Here is a 16,894-nt window from a genome sequence, read left to right on the forward strand (position 1 = left end):
ATCCATAATTATATTGTAAAGGAAAAAAAAATTCAAATAGAACGTGAGAAATTCATTCCTACGGGAAGCATCCGGAACTTGAAAAAGTTCTAGTGAATCAAAAAGTTACCAAAAAATCGCATCAAAGGTAAAAGTCATTTGTTACTCTATGGTGACAGATACTTAGAAGAAAATCGATTCTTCTCAGACTTTCAGGACCCCTTGGTATTCACAATACTCGATGTCGATTTCGTGTCGGTACAAATTATGTTTAAATATGTGCTAAAAGTACTTGTCCGGCCCATCACTTTTCATTCAAATTGCTCATTCAAATAAAAATCAAACTAGACCTTAATTAATGTATTATTTTTATGGAACTAATATTAACGCTACCGTTACACGCCCACTTGAATTCGAACATCATCTCATATATGCTCGGCGGCAACTATTTCTTCGCAACAATTCACTCATGTTTTTATGTTGATTTTAACAAAGTGCAATTGTGTATGTGATAATAAAAAAAAACGAGATTATACAGACGAATCCTCTCGAAAATTTCAATATAAACTGGAGAGTTAATTTGGAAGCTTGACAATTTTTATCGTCCGAAGTTTATTTTTTCATCAATACACAATAATATCTCTTGTATATTACAGAAAAATTGAATGCAATTAAGTTAAAATCTCTTGGAGATAATTTTCTCAATTCCCTCTGTAGGCATACATATGATCCATCAGATCTAAAAGAGCCCTGATTTTTATTTGAATGAGCAATTTGAATGAAAAGTGATGGGCCGGACAAGTACTTTTAGCACATATTTAAACATAATTTGTACCGACACGAAATCGACATCGAGTATTGTGAATACCAAGGGGTCCTGAAAGTCTGAGAAGAATCGATTTTCTTCTAAGTATCTGTCACCATAGAGTAACAAATGACTTTTACCTTTGATGCGATTTTTTGGTAACTTTTTGATTCACTAGAACTTTTTCAAGTTCCGGATGCTTCCCGTAGGAATGAATTTCTCACGTTCTATTTGAATTTTCTTTTCCTTTACAATATAATTATGGATTTGTATTTCTTCTAAATATAATGTTTTTTTCACGATTTGTGAAAGCTTTTCTTAATTGTTTTATTCAAACACAGTTGGTTTCGTAATTTTTTTTACATACCATTATGTTAAAAATTTTGTTTATTCGTCATCCGATGTACTCGTCCCTTTTGCATTTATTTGACAACCTTTTGTTCCTTTGAACCAAATGTTTTTCATACATTACCAGGATTTAACAGATTCATTTTTTTTATTCATTACGTTTGAAATAGTTTTTTTTTATAACCTTTAGTAATGAATTGCTCATTATTGAAGCAAGTTTCCAGAGAATAGATCGAACAACTTCTTATAAATCATCGTGCATTTATTTTTTGGACTACACGAGTAACACGTCGGGTTTTACTCAGTCGAGGTTACATAAAACATAAATGTACTTGTCTCCAATTTTTTTACAGCACTCATGCTGTTTTCACGGTTTGATTTGACTACTTTTTGTGCACTGTGAACTTGAAAAAAATTCACAGGACATGTTACGACACAACTATTATCGTTAATTCATTTTTTTGTTCGTTCCAAGAAATACACATAACTATTCTTGGCGTTTCTCGGCCAACTTCTTTTTTCGACCTTAGCATCATCAGCAAAAACCCATGACGTACCAGATCTTAACATGTTCGTATAATGCCCTTCAAATACTGTTCGATCATGATGGAAAATAGCACTATTGACTTTATATTTTTCGCCGCAAACAGTAACTACAGCGGATGGAATACCTTTAATACTAAAATTAATCTTTGAAAGTTTCATAGTTTTTTCATCTATAGATAATATTAAAAGTTGAAGAATCAAAACGCCTTGAACAGTTGATAGCGAAGTTTTTGTTAAGAGTGTTCCCATTCCGCCATAAGCATTGCACTGATGTCCTTCAATCGGATTCCACTGAGACAAACTATATATGTTCGATTAATTCCTGTAAAGTAAAAGCTTTTTTAACACGCGGAAAGCTCAAAACTAGTATATTATTTGCTTGTTCATCTGTGGTCGTATATTGACAAGCTTTACATCGAACTTTAATAATCAATTTATGTTCTACAGCATTTCGAAGTAAATCAGATTTTTTGCAGATTCCCATGAAAAATTCAGAAACGTCGTGCTGTTTTTTTTTGAATAAACGATTCTCCTACATATTCTCTTACAACGCATGAACTCACTGATTTATTTCTTTCCACATAAGACCGAAGTAAAAGAGGTATAGGATTTTCTTTCTCCTCCGAAGTCTGAAAAATTCTTCCCTAAGAGGTTTGCAATTGAAAATACATTGTATAATAGAATTAGCATAACACGAAACACCATCCGTATTGGTTAATCCGTTAATAGACCAGGAGCTCATATTTTTCCATTCACTTGGCGCTGCTTGACACTCCATAACATTTTTGGATATAGCCCAAACAAAATCTGGAATTTTGGGAGCCCATTGTTTGGCAAACTTTATGAGTGCAAGATCTGTACGAAACTTCTGTCTGAGACGATTGTATTCCCTTATAGCTAACTCATCTGCTTTTACAGAATGGGGATCGAAATTGATTAAATGTAGTCCGTCTAAGGTAGTAACACGAGAAAGACCAACATAAGTCTGTCCACAAGTGAATATAGAATTTCCTGCATTATAATTATTACCTATCAGTTTATTCGGAAAAATTTTTAATTAATAAAATAGATTTTTAGTTTCCCTACCTTGGAAATTTTTTAAAAAATTCCCTGCCTCATTGAAAGAGAAAAATATATCAAATTACGGCTAATAAAAATTCCAGATAACGCGATATTGAAAATCCAACTTACGCAGAATTAGTTTTTTTGAAAAATCATTTTATTATACATTAAAGTTGTTTTAAGTACTATACAGCCAAACAAACATGCGCGCGCATATTTTATTTCCAACTTAAATTTTACTTTGTTCGATTAAAAATCATCAACACTTTCGAATAGTCTGTTATGCGGTTACAAATTCAGCGCCATTTTCTAAATTATCAAGAATTCCATCAACGCCCTCATAAATTTCTTCTCCAACCCTATTGACTCCTGAATTAACGAGTCAGAGCAAATTTCAAAATGGACCATATTTTTTACCAAAATACATTAAGCAAACTCGTTTCTGAAAAACACGATGAACCAAGCCACAAGTCCGTAACTTCTTATCAGCAACAACGAGGAAAACTGCAAAAAACGTAAATATATGAATATATATTATATAAGTGTTTCAAACCATGATTGCAATAATTTCCATCATCGACTAATTCGTAGCGTTAAACTTGGATACTGACTTACCTTGAGAAACACTTGAATCAATGGTTGTGTCTTGGCAAGAGCAACACGAAAAATGACCAAGCAGTTTGGACGGAATTCTCACAGCGAAAATCCAGAAATATTTTTTTTTTTAACTGAAATAGAATACAATTAATCACATAATGATGACTTCGTTTCTCATTCAATTTGATAGAAAACTACAAAAAAATGCATATAAATATACCTGAATCGAAATTTCATTCTCTGTAGTATCGCACCTTTCAGAACTGAAAAGTTCTAACATATTCCTAACGAGTCTGACCCAAGAATCTCATTCCCAGTATCCACTCATTTGAAGCCCATGGCTCAAGGAATACCTCCATACACTTAAGATCACGAAATCTGGACAATCAAGACTTTGAGCCATATATTTTCATGGAACGCTTGAGACTGTAAAACCGTGTTGATCAACCAAACTGAGGTCATGGAAAAAAATCACACCGTGTCCATTTGAATCAAAAGAGTTTTATCAGGAAACACCGCTTCCACTGTAATAAAAAAAAATTTTTATTGCAATTTCATCTTCATCTATACTATTAAACTGAACGAGTTTATAGGGCTTGTGGTTTATATTCTGATTGAGGATCAAATTTTGATACCTTTATCTCAGATTTGCTGGTCCGTAACAAGTTCTGACACTTTAGGAACCTGTACGCTTGGACCATTGCGACAATCTTCAAAACCAAAAATGAAAAGGAACAGCAACAGACCGCTTCCACATTTCATTAGCACTGGAGATAAAAGATTCTGTGATCAGAAAATTACTATTATATTGAAAAATTATTCTACTTATTCAAAAGCATTGTCACCGGAGCCTGCAAGTATACTCACCCGCACTTGATCTTTCTTCATTTTCTTTGCAGATCAACGTTGATCCAAACCTCAAGAAATCTCTATCCGAAAGGAACCAAAATTTTATCTCGGTCTTCTGACTGGCAGTCTTCAAGTATGAAACTTTAACGCTGTTGATTGCAATTTCATCTTCATCTCTACTATTAACTTGTGGTTTAAATTCTGATTGAGGATCAAATTTTGATACCTTTATCTCAGACAACAAAATTTTTGCTGGTCCGTAACAAATTCTGACACTTTAGGAACCCGTGGACTTGGACCATTGCGACAGTCTTCACAACCAAAAATGAAAAGGAACAGCAACAGACCGCTTCCACATTTCATTAGCACTGGAGATAAAAGATTTTGTAATCAGAAAATTACTATTATATTGAAAAATTATTCTACTTATTTAAAAGCATTGTCACCGGAGCCTGCAAGTATACTCACCCGCACTCTATCTTTCTTCATTTTCTTTGCGGATCCAAAAATTTTTGTTGATCCAAAAATTCAGAATACGGACCAACTCAAGAAATCTCTATCCGGAAGGAACCAAAATTTTATTTCGGTCTTCTGACTGGCAGTCTTCTGCGTATGAAACTTTAACTGTTGAAAACACAATCTTGGATTTCGACCTCTATTTCGCTTTTTTTCATCTTTACTTTTTTCACCATTTTCACTAAACATTGTCCTGCTTTTAAATAGTCGGTGAATAGTCGGTGAAAACTGTTACATTCGCGATCTTTCTTTTACATCACGGAAATATATAGATATATACTTGTACTACAGAGAACTGTCAAACGCGATCTTTATAACCTCATTCATTTAACAACACACCATACGTCATATCACGAAATATATATAAGTATATACTTGTATTATGGCACCAGAAAAAAAATATATAGGTATATAAAATGTATTATGGCACCAGATTTGTCACTAAAAAAAAACAAATAAACATCAAAAATGTGTGCGAAAATCCGACCCATTTTTTGATGCTATTAAAAAATAAATAATTAATATCTCTTCAACGCGTTAAGCTACAAAGTTCGAAGAGGTCACGATCGAAAGAAAAAAAAAAATAAAAAATACGTTAACTTATAATATTCTCTGGAATACTATAGTTAATTAATTATTAAAGAAACAAATTTTGAAAATTTTCGAAAACAATTGGAAACGCTATCGCTCCGGTAAAGAGTCTCTGGCAGCAACTCGTCATGTCATGTTGTTGTTATAAATGTACTTGTCTCAGAGTCGCTGCCGCGACTCTAGATATGAATCGATCCGCTGCAAACTGAGCGGGTGAAAACAAGGATCGGAGAGGGCAGAGCCAAACTGAATATCAAGCAAAATATGGGGATGTTTAAAAATAATGACGACACAACAAATAAATTAGAAAACATTTATTCAATTGAAGTTACTAATATTCTTACGGTTGCGAGTATTTTAGTTCTATTTATTCGTATATATAACCTTGACATATAACCACGCCACTGACGATATATTCGCACTGGACAATATTTTTCGTACTCTGGTTTAATTGAAGGATTATATCAGTTAACAATTATTTCCAATCGAACGAAATAATGAAATCTTGAAAAGTTTCGTTGACATATGCATCGCGCATTTTTTATATTCTTTTTCACACTCACATCACAGACTACATTTACGCGGCCGCTTTGATACCGGTTTAATATATCACAAATAACAACATAAATAGTAATCTGCACTTCTTTAGATGATGAAAATTATTTTTTTATTTATCCCGCACGCACTTCGTAATGTCGAAACTCTGTTCACACGATCAAAAACTGACACATGGTTTGTACATATATATATGTATATCGGTCGAATTTATGACTGCTGTTACCAGCTGTGCTGCGCCGTGTACTACGTTCTGCAGTTGACGTCAGATTTCCAATCATCAACAACCAATTTCAACAACCAATCACAACGTCTAAAAATGGATGTCGTCAGATCCAACGAATCAGAAACTCGAGAGCATCAAAGGGCCTTTGATGGTGTTTATAAATACAGACGCATAAATTCTTGAATGTGTTGGTAACTTTTGCGTAATCTTGAGCCCGTGCAAAGCTTTCTCTCAGCAATTACAACACCTATCATGCTGATTTAAGGCGGAATCGAAAGAGAATTACTCAATTGGCTTAAACTTCAATTTTCAAGTTGCTAAATGGCTCCTGAGCTTCGTAATTCAATAAAATCACATGCCAATTTTACCCCCACCACGGCGAATTGTTTTATTCAGAGAAAGTATAGTCTCGGCGAGAGTCTCGGGCCAGCAGACGACAGGGCTGTTAATGTACTTGTCCCGAGACTCTACCGAGTCTCTTGATCGGTGAACACCAATTTTCATGTATATGAACGTTCGGAAACGACATCACTCGATTGTAAGGTATGATCTCGAATCGCACGTCGGAAAGCTGTTCAGTTCGAAATGTCAGTGAATCTTGTTAACTTTTATCGATTTACACAAAAGTTTATCGGTGATCACCAATTTTCACGTTTATGATGGTTCGGAAACGACATCACACGATTGTAACGTATGATCTCGGATCACACGTCGGAAAGCTGTTCTGCTCGAAATGTCAGTGAATCTTCTTGATTTGTTGCGATTCTCACAAAAGTGTATCGGTGAACACCAATTTTCATGTATATGAACGTTCGGAAACGACATCACTCGATTGTAAGGTATGATCTCGAATCGCACGTCGGACAGCTGTTCAGTTCGAAATGTCAGTGAATCTTGTTAATTTTTATCGATTTACAGAAAAGTTTATCGGTGATCACCAATTTTCACGTTTATGATGGTTCGGAAACTACATCAAACGATTGTAAGGTATGATCTCGATTCGCACATCGGAAAGCGATTGGGAACGAAATGTCAGTGAATCTTGTCAATTTGTGCGGTTCACACAAAAGTGTATCGGTGATCAGCAATTTTCACGTTTATGGTGGTTCGGAAACGACATCACTCGATTGTAAGGTGTGATCTCGAATCGCACGTCAGAAAGCTGTTCAGTTCGAAATGTCAGTGAATCTTGTTAATTTTTATCGATTCACACAAAAGTGTATCGGTGATCACCAATTTTCATGTTTATGAACGTTCGGAAACGACATCACTCGATTGTAAGGTATGATCTCGAATCGAAATGTCATTGAATATTGTTAATTTGTCATGAATTGAACAAATATTTTATTGGTGATCAACAATCTTCATGTTTATGAACGTTCGGAAACGTTTTCATAGCGCGATTGTCAGTTCAGATCTCAAATGGCCTTTCGAATTCCGATACTACATGTCTGTAAAATTGTTGATATGTGACGTTTATCGGTGAACGTTTGCAATCTTTCATAAACATGAAAATAGGTAATCAGCGATAATCTTTTGTGTTAAATTCTACAAATCTACAATTTTTTCCGACATTTCTATCAGAATCGCAATCCGAAATGCGATTCGAGACCGGATCTGACAATCGAACGATGTCGTTTCTGAACGTTCACAAATATGACAATTCGTGATCACAAATAAACTTTTGTGAGAATCGTTACAAATTATCAAGATTCACTGACAATTCGAACAGAATCGGTTTCCGACGTGCGATGCGAGATCATAACTTACAATCGAGTGATGTCGTTTCCGAAAGTTCGTATACATGAAAAACGGTGATCACGATAAACTTTTTGTTGAAGTCATCACACATTAACAAGATTCTATGACATTTCTAACAGAATCGCTTTCTGACGTGCGATTCGAGATCATAACTTACAATGGATTTATGTCGTTTCCGAACGTGCATAAACATGAAAATTGGTGATCACCGATTCACTTTTGTGTGAATCGATAAAAATTAACAAGATTCACCGACATTTCGTTCTGAATCGCTTTCCGACGTGCGAATCGAGATCATAACTTACAATCGAGTGATGTCGTTTCCGAACCATCGTAAACGTGAAAATTGGAGATCACCGATACACTTTTGTGTGAATCGATACAATTTAACAATGTTACGTCCTAGGGTCTCCACCATCGTGTTGGCTGGTATGTATTGTAACGAATTTTTCCCGGGGAGGTACGATTCGTCCCTTCCCGGCTCACTCACCTCGCCTCGCGCTACTCTCCGGCTGCGAGAACGGACTGGGCGCCAGGTACAAAGTACCGCCGAATGAATCGACTTGAATTTCGTCGGATCTCGCGATGGTAACGTCAGGCAAAATTAGAATATAGAGAGCACGAGGGAAACAAGTGACCGAGGACGGTCCGGCTACTCAGCTCAGCTGAGGTACAAAAGGTAGAGGGGGGGATCCTTGGGAGAGAGTAACAATTCATAACGCAACAAAAAAAATATAGCCGACACAAATCAAGTAATTCAGAAAAGGTTTCACAATTTATTCGAAAGCTCGATGAATAGATCAGAATACAGCGAGAGACATATTAGAAATAGAGTGGATGCGATATAAAACAAAACCGGGGGGGGAAGTAAGTCGCTAACGAGTCCGAGCGTACAACGGTTAGGTCTTGCGCCGCGACGATGGAAATTCGCGTACGGCGGGCGCGAATCCGCCGGGTGAAAACGATTAGCGATTCGCCCCGCGATCTCACAGGTGCCGTAGATAGACGACAACCGATGCTCTGACATGGCAGGTAACAGGTAGCCAGTAACCCGACAATCGGGGCTGGAGGTAATAGGCAAAAGATAACCCACGTCAGAACGAACGGTGTCGCAGGTAATGCAAGGCAAAAGGTAGCGGCACCCGGTCGATCGAGAGGGGGTTAGAGAATAGAGTAATGGAAGAATTAACATTGAGACGGTATGAAAACGGATTGAAATTTAGGGCGCAACGCCGCTCGCAAAAATATATCGGAAAGTGATCAAAATACGACACGCAGTAGACATCGTAGCGTGACGGCTCAGGCAAAAGAAAGAATCGAGAAATATTCAACGCAAAAGACAACAGGTACTGCCGTATAAACGACGCGCGACCACGCGAGCAAGAGAGACGGAACGAAAACAAAGGCGCGAACGAACAGGCCGGCGAGAGCCTCAGCGCGTGAAGGGAGAGAGAGAGAGAGAACAACGTAACTGCGTGGAAAGTTCCAGCGCTTAATACTACCTTACATCAGACTTGAACTCGATATTTTCGAAATATTTGAATGAACAAGACTGTAATTAATTAACGCGAAGACCAAATGGACTGTGAGTTCGATAGGCAAGTCGAGCCACGCAAAACTGCCGTACTAAAGAATGAACACGGGAAGTATCGGCCACAATCTCGCTCGATACTTCGGCCCCGTGCCCGACTACAACGGCCAAAGCAAAAATACTCTACAAAAACCGGAACTAGATTCCGAAACTCGAAAAAGGACTCGACTTAACTAGCGAACTCGATGGAGAAAGAGACGTGGACTTACCGAGGAACACGCTCGCCGCACCAGGACCATGAAAACTCGACTTTGGGGAAGGCTCGGCTGTTGACTCGTCGTAACGGTGCTCGGAGAAAGACTAATTGGTGCGTGCGAGCGGTCCTCGCGATTCGGCGTTATCCCCACCACGAGGCACATGCATTGCGGCGCTCCCGCGCTAGGCGCGAACCCGAACGCGAACTCGGGGTTCGCGCTGTCGCGCGGGATTTTCAAACGGGGAGTGCGTCAATGCCAAAATTGCTGCTACGCTTGTTGCATGATCGGATCAAATACTGACCCCTCCGCTGCTCTCACCTTTCCCGCTCACTCGAAACACTTCTCCCTACAAGATGACCGTGATCCGGGTGTCTTTCCTCTTGGGGATCCGGCGGGCAGCTCCGGAAGGCTGAGGGGAGGCCTCCCTCACGATTCCTGACGTCTAGGATGCGTGGTGGGCCCACAAAATAACCACCAGGCAAAACAGCACCTCACCTCCGGAAAACTCCCCCAGATCCCACCTGACGAGGCGCCGGTTCACGCGGACTTTGACACCCGAATCTACGGTAGTGCGGGCGGTGCAACTCGGGGTTGCTACGGCGGGAAATACACGGGCGGCGTTCATGAAATGGCCAATGCCAGCGTGTTATTTCAACCGCCCGCAGGTCGAGATTGTTTTTCGGTGCTCGTAGACGGTGTGGGAGGATGGGTTCTTGCGAGCGAGATCGGCTCGAACAGCCGGAGAGACAGCCGACAAGTTTCAATTGTTAGGCCCCTGTGGTAGCGACAACACCAACTCGTTGCAATATCGAACTCCACTGTCAAAACGCAACGTCATTATTACTCAAAAACAGACAAACTAAAATTCTCTCTCCACCCTGCACTCAGAGGTAAAAGGTAGTCACAGAAGGTAATTAACGCTCGGTCGGTAATATAGGCGCTTTCTAAGCTAAACTTAAGAGCTACGTGGTGCTGAGTCTCAGTCCGAACATCGCCCGACGAGTCGAGGGGCGTCAAAAGGGCCGTAAACCCGGTCCACTGGTCGACAACGTCCGTACGAGTGGCGGGGCAGAAATGTCACGTCACAGTATCTGTAACATAAAGAAAATATATTTAAAATTGCCGCTTAAAAAATAAAATTTATTATTCGAAATAATAGTGACCAACATAGAAAGGCGAAAATAACTTTTAAGGAGCGCTATAGTTCAGTAAACGCTATAGTATGTAGACTAGCGAGCCCCGCGCGCAACTGACCTGCCTCACGGAGCCCGAGCGCCCGATGAGTCATCACTCAGCGCTCTCGAAATTTCAATTTTCATTAACTAACAATAATCGACTTAGAGCATTTTAAACAATTGGAACGTGTTTCTTATGAAAAGAGCTTTATTTTGATACCTCACACGGGTACCTTTTAATCATTTTTACCAAATATCAAAAGTTAACAATTTCAAATTTCATTAACTAACAATTTTACAGTTATCTAAATTTTAACGCTACGAGCGTGTTCTAGATCAAAATCCCTTTCAAATGAATACTCGCACGACCATTTTGCAATAATTCTTCTGTGAGTTATCAATTCGCGGAAAAACCGCGAAAAACCGCGAATTACCGCGAATCGTCCAAAAACGTCGAAAATCAAGTTCCAAACGATTAGATTCAATAGCAAAGACCATAATAACTAACTTGGGTGCTTTTTACAACTTTTCCGAAACATAAAAATTTAACAATATTTAATTTCATTAATTAACAATTATGTGGATAAATTATCTCTGTTACTCTCAAACGATAGGGAATTCAATGCCCTTTAAAATGATTACAAACTCGACCACTTTACACAAATTTTTCGCTGATATATCAATTCGCGGGTTAACCGCGAAAAACCGCGGAAAACCGCGGATCACCCAAAACACATCAAAAAACTCAGGAAATCAATGGGATTTCATAGCAAGGCGACATAGGACACAGTTCAAAAGCGATTGACACATTTTTAAGCATATAAACAATAATTGTTAATAAATAAACAAATTTCGTTACAAACAAATTATCTTTATTTTCAATCAAGAAACACAAATATATGTATATGGGGAACAGAAACGCTTATTTCGCTATTTCTATCGAGGTATATGAGTATATAAGGTTTATACATAAGTTAAAGTATATATAGATACGTATAGACATGTATGTACATAGACTCGCTAAAACGCTTCTTATATAATGCTTAGGCTACGAAATAAATTCACTCGTCAACCCTGACCCTTCACTCGAGTCCTTTTTACGACCCTTTCCTTCCAATTTTTTCAAGGGTTCTTCCCAGCGAAAAGAAAGGACTCTAGAAAAAACTTCTCAAGAGTCACGCACGTGCCAGATGTGACAGTCCTCGTCAAAACGCTGTACAAAATTTCCTGAAAAACGCACAGAAAAATTAATCGTCAAATGTTAAACAATAAAAGAAAATATGTAGAAAAGCACACTTACCGATAAAACTTCGCTGCGCACCGTCCAAATCATTGTAAACACCCGTAGAGATCCTGCGAACAAAATAATATTTATAAAAAAACAAAATAATTAATTAAATAAACAATAATTGTACTTACCAACCCGAAATTTACTCGCCGTTGGATCCAGAAGAACCTGAAAATAGAAAATGGCAATCAATCAATAAAATAAGCATCGATTCGTAATTAATTAATAAACAACCAATTAATTGTTATAAGAAGATATTAAATATACTTACACACCCGTTGTATCCAGAGAAAACCTAGAAACAATAATGAGATAATAATCTTACAATAAACAGTAAATAAGAATGTAAAATCAATAATTATTTAACTGAAGTTAATTTATTATTGATAAATAAAATATAACGAAAATGTACTTACCTTAAAATTAAGCTGAAAATAAATGTAAAATTAATGATTAATTAAATTGGTTTTAAATAATCAATAATTACGAGTTAAACGAATTTATAAAGTATATAGAAACAGTATATAAGAGTCACGGATACTCACTTTATTTGTGTGCGCCAACCAACACCGAGACGCCCGGCCTCACCGATACTCCAACGGGACGCTGCTATTTAAGAGCGCAGGCGCGCCGCACTCACAAGTTCTCGAATCTCTCCACAGCTAGCCAGTCGAACTCCGGCCGAGAGCGAGCACGGATACTCCCGCAGAGCAGCTGAAAATCGAAAAGTTTTTAATAAGTTTTTAAAGTTCTTTTTCGTACAAGTTAATCGTACAAGTTTATTTTAATTTTGTAACATCGCAACTTAAAAGTTTGTAACAATACATAAGTGTAAAAAGGGTGAAAAGTGTTTAAAATAATTATTCAAATCATCCTTAAACCCTCGTTGAGTAATTTCCACCGATTCTCGCGATTAATTAACAATTTATTTCCGTTGAGTAATTTCCACCGAATCTCGCGATTAATTAGCAATTTATTTCCGCTGATCAATTTCCACCGAATCTCGCGATTAATTAACAATTTATTTCCGTTGAGTAATTTCCACCGAAACTCGCGATAATTCGAAATCATTTCTTTCGTTCGAGTATTTTTCACCGAAACTCGCGAATTATTATCATCAATTTTCTTCGAGTGATTTTTCCATTCTTTTCCTCGAGAATTAATATTTCTTAATTCGATAAAATCGAGTCTAATTATTTTTCTCGAATTATAAATTTTCACGAGTTATTTTCATCAAGATTAACTAGAGTCTCAATTTCATGTTTTACAAAAACTCGTGTTCATTACTGAACGAATTTATTAATTTCATTCTCTCTTTTATCTAACACCGTAAATTCTTTAAAACGTGGCATTATTTAATTTCATTTTCGTGCCTTAATTCAGCGATAAACCTGCGGATTCATTTCTTTTATAATCTGGCATACTTCATTCATTCAATCTCGCAGTTGAATAATTAATTCAAGTTTTTCCATACGATTCTTTTTGTGCTAGACTCAGGCACGTTAGATCGTATTTTAATTCTTTTATTTGTATCGTTCTGTGCTGGAGAATTTGGCACGCCGATACATATTTCTATCTCTCTCTCTCTTTCTCATTGTTCTGTGCTGGAGAATTTGGCACGTCAACGAGATTTCTTTCTTTTTTCTATCCTTTAAACAAACTTGAATTAATTATCGAAATATAAATTTAATTATGAAATTCTCTTATTATGCCTAGACGTCGAGGAGGCGTTAAATTTCAAATCCGCCGGGCTATCGCACGTGCCTGTAATAGACCCCGTTCTAAACCGTGGTAATAATAAATCGTGGGTGAAAACGTTGTGCAAAGCCACTCAACACTCACAGCTATCTGAAAACTCCGGTGTCGAATATCCGAACGATATTATTTATAATTTGGTGTTAAAATCGGGTCCGAGTAAAATTCGCGTCGTTTCCGACGTTATCGTTCGGAAGAGCATCTTCATTATCGACGCTAATTCGCCATACTCATTGGGACGTTTGGTCGGTTCATCGATCTTCACTCAACGAGAAGAATACCATCCCGATTGTGGAAACATCTCGGAGGCATCGACCGTTTCCCGACCATCAACACCAATCGACATCGAAGTAATAACAATCGATTAACTCATCCGTCGAAGAATAACTAAACGGTAAGTGAGTTTTATTTTATTTTTATTCTGAAAAGGTCATCCGGTAAATATTTCACGAGCATAGGTTTCGGTCCTGAGGGGGAAAATCCCACCTTCTCAAATACGAGATCTAAAATAAGTCTATTCGTCGTACCCCGTGTATCATTTTCCTGGACAAATAAATTCTTCCGGTTGCCGACCATCGAGCATACTGCTGACGGTAATCCAGTCTGTATCAATCCAATCGGTCAAGTAGAATTCCACATTTCCAGCAGTCGGTAAACTAACCAACCGCGACCAGGGTAAATCCTTGTCGTACCAAGCGGGCTGCTCTAAAAAGTTTCTCTCTTACCGTCCGTAGCCGTGAATCGTATTGTCAGTATTTCGTTAGATAATTTGTCTCTCTCTAAAAATCCGGGCATTAAACCACACGACGTAACAACAACATTCACTGACATTCCGAAAAGAGCAGCTTTCCGACGTGCGATCTGAGATCATAACTTATAATCGAGGTATGTCGTATCCGAACATGCACAAACATGAAAACAGATGATCTCCGCTACACTTTGGTATGAATCGATCGAAATTAACAAGATTCACTGACATTTCGTTCTGAAACGCTTTCCGATGTGCGAATCGAGATCATAACTTACAACCGAGTGATGTCGTTTCCGAACGTTCATAAACATGAAAATTGGCGATCACCGATACACTTTTGTGTGAACCGATACAATTTAACAACATTCACTGACATTTCGAACAGAACAGCTTTCCGACGTGCGATTCGAGATCATAACTTATAATCGAGTTATGTCGTATCCGAACATGCATAAACATGAAAACTGGTGATCACCGCTACACTTTTGTATGAATCGATCGAAATTAACAAGATTCACTGACATTTCATTCTGAATCGCTTTCCGATGTGCGAATCGAGATCATAACTTACAACCGAGTGATGTCGTTTCCGAACGTTCATAAACATGAAAATTGGAGATCACCGATGCTACACTTTTGTGTGAATCGATACAATTTATCAACATTCACTGACATTCCGAGAAGAGCAGCTTTCCGACGTGCGATCCGAGATCATAACTTATAATCGAGTTATGTCGTATCCGAACATGCATAAACATGAAAATTGGCGATCACTGATACACTTTTGTGTGAATCGATACAAATTAACCAGATTCACTGACATTTCGTTCTGAATCGCTTTCCGATGTGCGAATCGCGATCACACCTTACAATCGAGTGATGTCGTTTCCGAACCATCATAAACGTGAAAATTGGAGATCACCGATACACTTTTGTGTGAATCGATACAATTTATCAACATTCACTGACATTTCGAACAGAACAGCTTTCCGACGTGCGATTCGCGATCACGCTGTACAATCGAGTGATGTCGTTTCCGAACCACCATAAACGTGAAAATTGCTGATCACCGATACACTTTTGTGTGAATCGACACAAATTGACAAGATTCATTGACATTTCTTTCTGAATCGCTTTCCGATGTGCGAATCGCGATCACACCTTACAATCGAGTGATGTCGTTTCCGAACCATCGTAAACGTGAAAATAGGAAATCACCGATACACTTTTGTGTGAATCGATACAATTTAACAACATTCACTGACATTCCGAAAAGCGCAGCTTTCCGACGTGCGATTCGAGGTCATAACTTATAATCGAGTTATGTCGTATCCGAACATGCATAAACATGAAAACTGGTGATCACCGCTACACTTTTGTATGAATCGATCGAAATTAACAAGATTCACTGACATTTCATTCTGAATCGCTTTCCGATGTGCGAATCGAGATCATAACTTACAACCGAGTGATGTCGTTTCCGAACGTTCATAAACATGAAAATTGGCGATCACCGATACACTTTTGTGTTAATCGTTACAAATTAACCAGATTCACTGACATTTCGTTCTGAATCGCTTTCCGATGTGCGATTCGAGATCATAACTTACAATCGAGTGATGTCGTATCCGATTATGCATAAACATGAAAATTGGTGATTACCGGTACACTTTCGTGTGAATCGACACAAATCAACAAGATTCTCTGACATTTCGTTCTGAATCGCTTTCCGATGTGCGAATCGCGATCACACCTTACAATCGAGTGATGTCGTTTCCGAACCATCGTAAACCTGAAAATTGGAGATCATCGATACACTTTTGTGTGAATCTATACATTTTAACAACATTCACTGACATTCCGAAAAGAGCAGCTTTCCGACGTGCGATCCGAGATCATAACTTATAATCGAGTTATGTCGTATTCACTGTTCGAAATGTCAGTGAATCTTCTTGATTTCTTGCGATTCTCACAAAAGTGTATCGGTCATCACCAATTTTCTCGTTTATGAACGTTCGGAAACGACATCACTCGATTGTAAGGTGTGATCGCGATTCGCACATCGGAAAGCGATTCAGAACGAAATGTCAGTGAATCTTGTTAATTTCCATCGATTCATACAAAAGTGTATCGGTGAACACCAATTTTCATGTATATGAACGTTCGGAAATGACATCACTCGATTGTAAGGTATGGATCTCGAATCGCACGTCGGAAAGCTGTTCAGTTCGAAATGTCAGTGAATCTTGTCAATTTTTGTCGATTTACACAAAAGTTTATCGGTGATCACCAATTTTCACGT

Source organism: Venturia canescens, chromosome 7 (assembly GCF_019457755.1).
Source record: "Venturia canescens isolate UGA chromosome 7, ASM1945775v1, whole genome shotgun sequence".
NCBI lineage: Eukaryota > Metazoa > Arthropoda > Insecta > Hymenoptera > Ichneumonidae > Venturia > Venturia canescens.